Here is a 7,347-nt window from a genome sequence, read left to right on the forward strand (position 1 = left end):
AGAGATAAATGAAAAATAAATGAAACAAAAATGGGGAGAGTGTCAGGCGATTCTTGCACGATTTTTCTTCCAAGAAAAAGTTAAAACACGTCGATTCGCTTTAACTAAAAAAGAGTTACCTCCCTTCATACTTTAATTTGAGCCCGTAGCCCAATGACAGGTGTTGGCCTTTGAAACTTAGCGATGACAGATTTTTATTACCAAAGATCACAGCCCTAATTCCATGCAATTGCATTGGGTGAATAGATTTCATTGATTTAATGTATATTTTTGTGTAAGGAGAAATATCATAGGCGCTAGCTGACAGGCCTACCTTGAATTAATTTAAGACTATTAGGCCCCCCCCCCCCCCCCCTCGCAGCCCCGAAAGCAAGTTTCGGACAAAAATCTCATAACTAGGTTAGAAATTCGGGCAATCTCAGGTATTTCGACCCCCCTCGGACGTAAACCTGACTCCGCCACTGGGTAAAAGTAAGGATTTATAGGGGAAGACGGGTAATAGTAAGGATTTATTGGAGATGGGGTGCAATCGTAAGAATTTATCTAGGGAGAAGAGGGTACCGGTAATGCAATCGATCAAGGAACCTGAAAAGGGGTAATAATAGAAAGAATAATGCTGTCTAGCCGTGCCTAGGCCTATATATGAAAATAATTCTAAAAATATGCAATTGACCTCTTCTTGATCAAACTGAATTTGTTTTAAAAGATTTAATTAAAAACTGATTAGATAAGCCTAAAAACTAGTTTGGTGTCTCATAAAGACTCTATATTTTTAGTTGAAACATTAAGAATACGTAGGAGACATATTTCTCTACAATTAGGCCTTTCTTTTAAAAGAAACGAAATATCTAGAGCTGTACGTGTAAGCCTGTCATTTTTTAATGGAATATGCGTTTCGAATTAATAGGTCTGACGATTTCAGTCTGACTGATTGAGACTATAGGCCCATAAAACCCAAGCTACGGATCTTTCAATCGTGACATCAAGAATATCTGACAGACAAGATCCAGCATTTCCATCAATTTATCAGGAACTGATCTTCTGAGATCTCCAAATTTCTGGGGTCTGACCAAAAAAATCATTTTTGATAAGCCATAAAATATTCGGAACCGAAATCATTATTATTTTGAACAAAATTGATGCTTTTCCCCAGTTGGATACGTGTAATTCTGAGCAAACCGTGACTCTCTGGTTTAGATTGTGCCGCATGATTATACTAATCAGTATCAATAAGGATGAAATTTTGCTCAGGTAATATGATTCCAAAGCTGATTGGATAGTGAAAATGTCCTCCAATAGTTTTACTGTGTGGATATTCCGATATCAGTTTAAAAGTACGATAATGTGGTTAGTCCGAAACTTGCTGACTCTTAAAAGCTTCATATATGTTTTGGTTATCAAAATATCGTGGGCATAATCATTAGGCACGAATATTCACATTAGGAGATCTGCTCATTTCGACTTTACCTCCAACCTGGAAGTACAGGCTACGTCAAAGGGCGATGGTTCCGATCAAGACATATAAAACATAAACAAACAAAAATTCAATGAAATATCAAAGAAGTGATTTTTTTTAAATACAAAGGCTATAATGCGCGAAAAAAGCTTGATTTCACTACATTTCATAGACATTGTGTTTTTTTTTTTTGACCAACAATGTAAAATCAACATGTTTTGTCCATTCAATCTCTACCAGAGGAGGGTACAAGGATAATCGTAGCTGAAAGTCGATGCTAGACTTAAACGTGTTCTGTTTTTTATAATCGTTAAAATAGATATTTGACAACCGGTAAAATAACTCAGGAGAAGGCGCGTGATATAAGGACTCGAGATGCTTATATAATTAATCTTAGGTCTATTGTATTTCCTCCTAGACGTATATTATATTTTAAGGATGTTGAATCAACTATCACAGGTATTTACATAGGGCATCCGTCAAGATCCGGGTATAACCCTCAGGCCCACTTTAGTCTACTTGAAACTGACGTCATCGGTGAAAAGTTCGCCTTGTCCTTCTAAATATTTGCTTTTTGTAATTAAGAGAATTGTTTTTAGGGTCGTTTAGATTTGTAGAAAGGAATAAAAACATTCTGGCGAATGTCTTGACAGTTTTTGGTAACGTATATGACGATTTCTGGCGACAGTCATGACTTTTTCTGTCTGGTGAATGTCATGACGCTTTCCTATGAATGTCATGACACTTTCTGGTGAATGTCGTGACACTTTCTGGTGAATTACATAACACTTACTGGTGAAAGCCATGATACTTTCTGTCTGGTGAATGTCATGACGCTTTCCAATGAATGTCACGACACTTTCTGGTGAATGTCATTTATAATCTACCCATTATTGAATTGGTAACTGTACATCTCGCGATCATGTACTTGATCACAGTAGTAACATTATCTGTCCATCCATATCGTATAAAATGTATATGTGTGGCCTATAATGTATATTCCTTCAATTTGTCTGTCGAAATTGTAGATGAACTGGACGTCATACATTTTTATCGTTCTGAAAAGTGATACGCTGGCATCGAAGAGCATGTTGTTACTTAATAGTGTGAGTTTTACCTATGTAAAATAGTGTGAGATTTACCCTTGTAAAATAGTGTGAGATTTACCTATGTAAAATAATGTGAGATTTACCTATGTAAAATATAGTGAGATTTACCTATGTAAAATAGTGTGAGATTTACTCTTGTAAAATAATGTGAGATTTATCATATAAAATAGTGTATAAAAGTAAGGTTTTTATTAGGGGAAGTAAATTATTTGCTTAATAAAAGGTGAACTATGTACACATGACACACACCTTGCACATGTTTCTTTTATTATTGAAGAATAATTTGATAAATATATATTTAAATAGGCGCAGGCGTCAACTTGTATTTATTGAAAACATTGTAATCCAGATATCCTTGATCATTTTACTGAATTTTACTGAATAATAATACTGTTGAAAATATACTCATGCAAATTTTACCAATTACCATGAGCTTGAAAAAATTTGATGATCTTATCATTACTTCGCTCTGAAATTGATGTATTGAGTACTATTTTAGCAATGGTATTTCCATACAGATCTACAATTGATGTATTGAACACTATTTTAACAATGGTATTTCTATATCACTCTACAATTGATGTATTGAACAATATTTTATAAAAACAGTGGTATTTTTAAATCGCTCTACAATATTGATGTATTGAACACTATTTTAACAATGGTATTTCTATATCGCTCTACAATTGATGTATTGAACAATATTTTATAACAACAGTGGTATTTCTATATCACTCTACAATTGATGCATTGGACAGTATTTTAACAATGGTATTTCTATATTGCTTTACAATTGATGTATTGAGTACTATTTTAACTGTGGTATTTCTATATTGCTCTACAATTGATGTATTGAACACTATTTTAACAATGATATTTCTATATCGCTCTACAATTGATGTATTGAACAATATTTTACTGTTATATTAAATGATCAATTAATATGTTTATATCTCAACAATCGAAAAAAATGCTTATGTTTGGATAATACACAGCATGTTTGCGGCGTAGGAGATCGGTATGTCCGTGAAATGTTAATACTTGGCTTTCATGAATGTGTTTCAATATATTAAATCGAAAATTAAAAATTTTGCTCGTTGTGTGAGAAAAAAAATGCCACGTATTTATAACTGCTGTACATCGTTACCGGTAATAAAATTTCAATTGAAGCCAATTAAATCTCATATTAAACTCCCCAGCGGCGGGTTTGTCAACCAAGGGTGGGCCAATATACACACGATTATGCAAATTAACTTAATATACCGTTATATTCCCACTGCGCAGACTCGATGAACTGTTTATTAAGTGTCAACTGTAGCAGTATAACCGATATTCCTCAATCGTGTACAGTAAGAGATACAATGCTTTGAGAAGACAGAATTCGGACCAGTTTTAACACCATTTAAACCATAATATCGCTTTTCTTGCTTGATTTATTTTTCATATTTTTGGTTACTGTGATGTTCAGCATCAATTAATTGTAATTATGGAAGTCAAGAAAATAGTTTTCATTCATCATTTGAATTGGATTTTACTCGCTTTGTTTTGTTTTGTCATCTGTCAACCGGTGGAATCAGCTGAGAGTGGCAGTCGGAAAAAGGAAGGTAACCACACTGAACGTTATCAGCTAGCTATTTGGGATTTCCATCATGTAGAGATTCCGTATGTCGTCTGTTTATGGATTTTATTAGCCAGTGTCACGAAATTAGGTAAGTTTTAATTACTTTTTCACGAATCCCATGGCTTTCAATGCCATGTATTTCTAAGCCCCATTCGAAATATTTTGTACCATGTAAATCTTGGTGACAGGTTTTAACAACAAAAAACATTTTGAGACTACATGAAGCTGTTTTACTTGTAAGATGAATTACTCTTTCTGTGATAAAATCACCAAATCTAGAGTTTATGCAGCAAAGTTTGACCATTTCTATGATTCCACAGACATTTCTTTAAATTAATTTTGAAAAGATGAGTCAAAGATTAAGGCAATGCAGTATTGATGTTGATGAAGTTTTTACAGGTTGGCTACAGGCTGCACAGATATTTTTCTCTCCGTTTAACAAAACCTGACAACAAAATACAGCACATATACTGATGTACATGTACATCAATATAAGAGCAGGTCTAACTTCTTATTCATGTTAAATATGTTACTGTGTAATACTTGTTATCACAAATATTTATTATATATTTAACTATGTTTACACTTACATGCATTACATCACTTTTTACTACTGAATTAATAACACCTGATGTCACTATGCAATCATTTGTCAACTTTATCCCTTTGAGAGAATTGCCATTATGATTTTTATTAAATTTGGACTTGAACACATTGGCAAACACATGATACATTTTATATGTAAAATAATGTGAGATCACCTATGTAAAATAGTGTGAGATTCATCTATGTAAAATAGTGTGAGATTTACCTATGTAACATAATGTGAGATTGACCTATTTAAAATAATGTGAGATCACCTATGTAAAATAATGTGAGATCACCTATGTAAAATAGTGTGAGATTTACTCTTGTAAAATAGTGTGAGATAACCTATGTAAAATAGTGTGAGATTTATCATTTAAAATAGTGTATAAAAGTAAGGTTTTTATTAGGGGAAGTAAATTATTTGCTTAATAAAAGGTGAACTATGTACACATGACACACACCTTGCACATGTTTCTTTTATTATTGAAGAATAATGTAATAAATATATATTTAAATAGGCGCAGGCGTCAACTTGTATTTATTGAAAACATTGTAATCCAGATATCCTTGATCATTTTACTGAATTTTACTGAATAATAATACTGTTGATAATATACTCATGCAAATTTTACCAATTACCATGAGCTTGAAAAAATTTGATGATCTTATCATTACTTTGTGTTGAAGTAATGACAAATCAACTTTTTAACTTCCTCTATCATATATAGGAAAGACATAGAAAGTGAAATTCCTAGTTTGAGATATTTTTGAATAAATTTTGCGATTTTCGTATGTATCTAGTACTTCTGAAGACTGTTTACATATATTCAAGAATAAAATCATCTCATGGATATGGCGAACCTGTCCCTTTAAGAAGATACAGAAACAACAGAACATAACATCATTTCAGTCCGTTTATTAACTGTACTTGAATTGATTAGGAAAATTGTCGAAAACAATTGGAAATTTATTTTCAAATGTGTATAGTGATATGATATCATTTTTAAAGATAGACAATCCTTATAACATCTATTATTTTAGATATCTTATCTTTAATCAGTGAAGTTTATTAGATTAACAAAATATTATCAAATTTTAACCCATTTAATTCAGAAATAAGTCGAGTTTGATTTTTAGGTTAAAGGGATTGTAAAGATGTTTTCTAAATTTTGTATGTGTATCAGGGACACTGATAGCATCAATTTGCACCATTCCAATTTTTCAAACAGATGTCTGTGGTTCTTGCAATTCCTGTAAGTGTTCGATGAAGTCACATCACAAAATATGCTGTATCATGTAAGAGCTTCATTGCAAGACTTCTGAAAATTGGAATGATGCAAATTGATGCTATCAGTGTCCCTGATTCACATACTAATTTTAGAATATCTTTTAACAATCCCTTTAATGATGTCATGTTCTGACCAAAAGGATTAGGAGATGTGCTATCTTAGCTGGCTAACACTTTTCCTGGCAAACCTATAGATCTAGGGATTGATCCCTTTATAGGTCCATAAAAGACCTTCCAAACTGGTGTCCCCTTTTCAGTGATGCAGATCAAAGGGTCTGATATAGAAGCAAGGGTCTGTAGCTGTTGGCATGGGAAAACAAATCAATACAAGGCCTGTATGTAAAATTTCCCTCATTGTACAGTGCAGGGTGTTGCTAAACTTCACTGGCCTTATTTAATCTCTACGAAATAATTTGAACTTAATTGACTTTTAATCATCAGTTTAAACACTCCTTAGATAGTTCATTTGTTTCAGTAAGACCAGACGGCAACTAGACATGATTCATTATCAATCAATGTTTTAAATAAACTTAGACCTTCTTTTACATTTTGGTGTTTAACTTGTTTAATAGTTACCTTCAAAGAGATGTAGTAGACCTTTTGAAGTCTTCTTAGTGATTGTTTTATAATGTCTTAATCAATGATTTTCTTGTAATGTCTTTTAGGGTGGTTGTCTTGTAATGTCTTATTGGGTGATTGTCTTGTTATGTCTTATTGGGTGATTGTCATGTAATGTCTTATATCTTATAGGTGATTGTCTTGTCTTGTAATGTCTTGTGAGTGATAGTCTTGTAATGTCTTATATCTTATAGGTGATTGTCTTGTAATGTCTTATTGGGTGATTGTCATGTAATGTCTTATATCTTATAGGTGATTGTCTTGTAATGTCTTGTGAGTGATAGTCTTGTAATGTCTTATATCTTATAGGTAATTGTCTTGTAATGTCTTCTGGGTGATTGTCTTGTATTGTCTTCTGGATGATTTTCTTGTAATGTCTTATTGGTATTTGTCTGATATTGTCTTATGAGTGATTGTCTTATATTGTCTTCTGGGTAATTGTCTTGTAATGTCTTATAGGTAATTGTAATGTGTAATTATAGGTGATTGACATTGTAATAGAAAGAAATAGGTTGAAACCCCTGACTTAGATGACAATCTGAGCCACCATCCAAAATGAAGCTATTCCACTGCCCAAATTCTATTGAGATCACAAGAAAATCAATTATTAAAGGACTGTGTCTAAATTAGTAAATAATATGTTTAGTGAATGAATTAATTCAGAGAG

The sequence above is a fragment of the Lottia gigantea genome (genome assembly GCF_000327385.1).
Source record: "Lottia gigantea unplaced genomic scaffold LOTGIsca_99, whole genome shotgun sequence".
In the NCBI taxonomy this organism is placed as follows: Eukaryota; Metazoa; Mollusca; class Gastropoda; family Lottiidae; genus Lottia; species Lottia gigantea.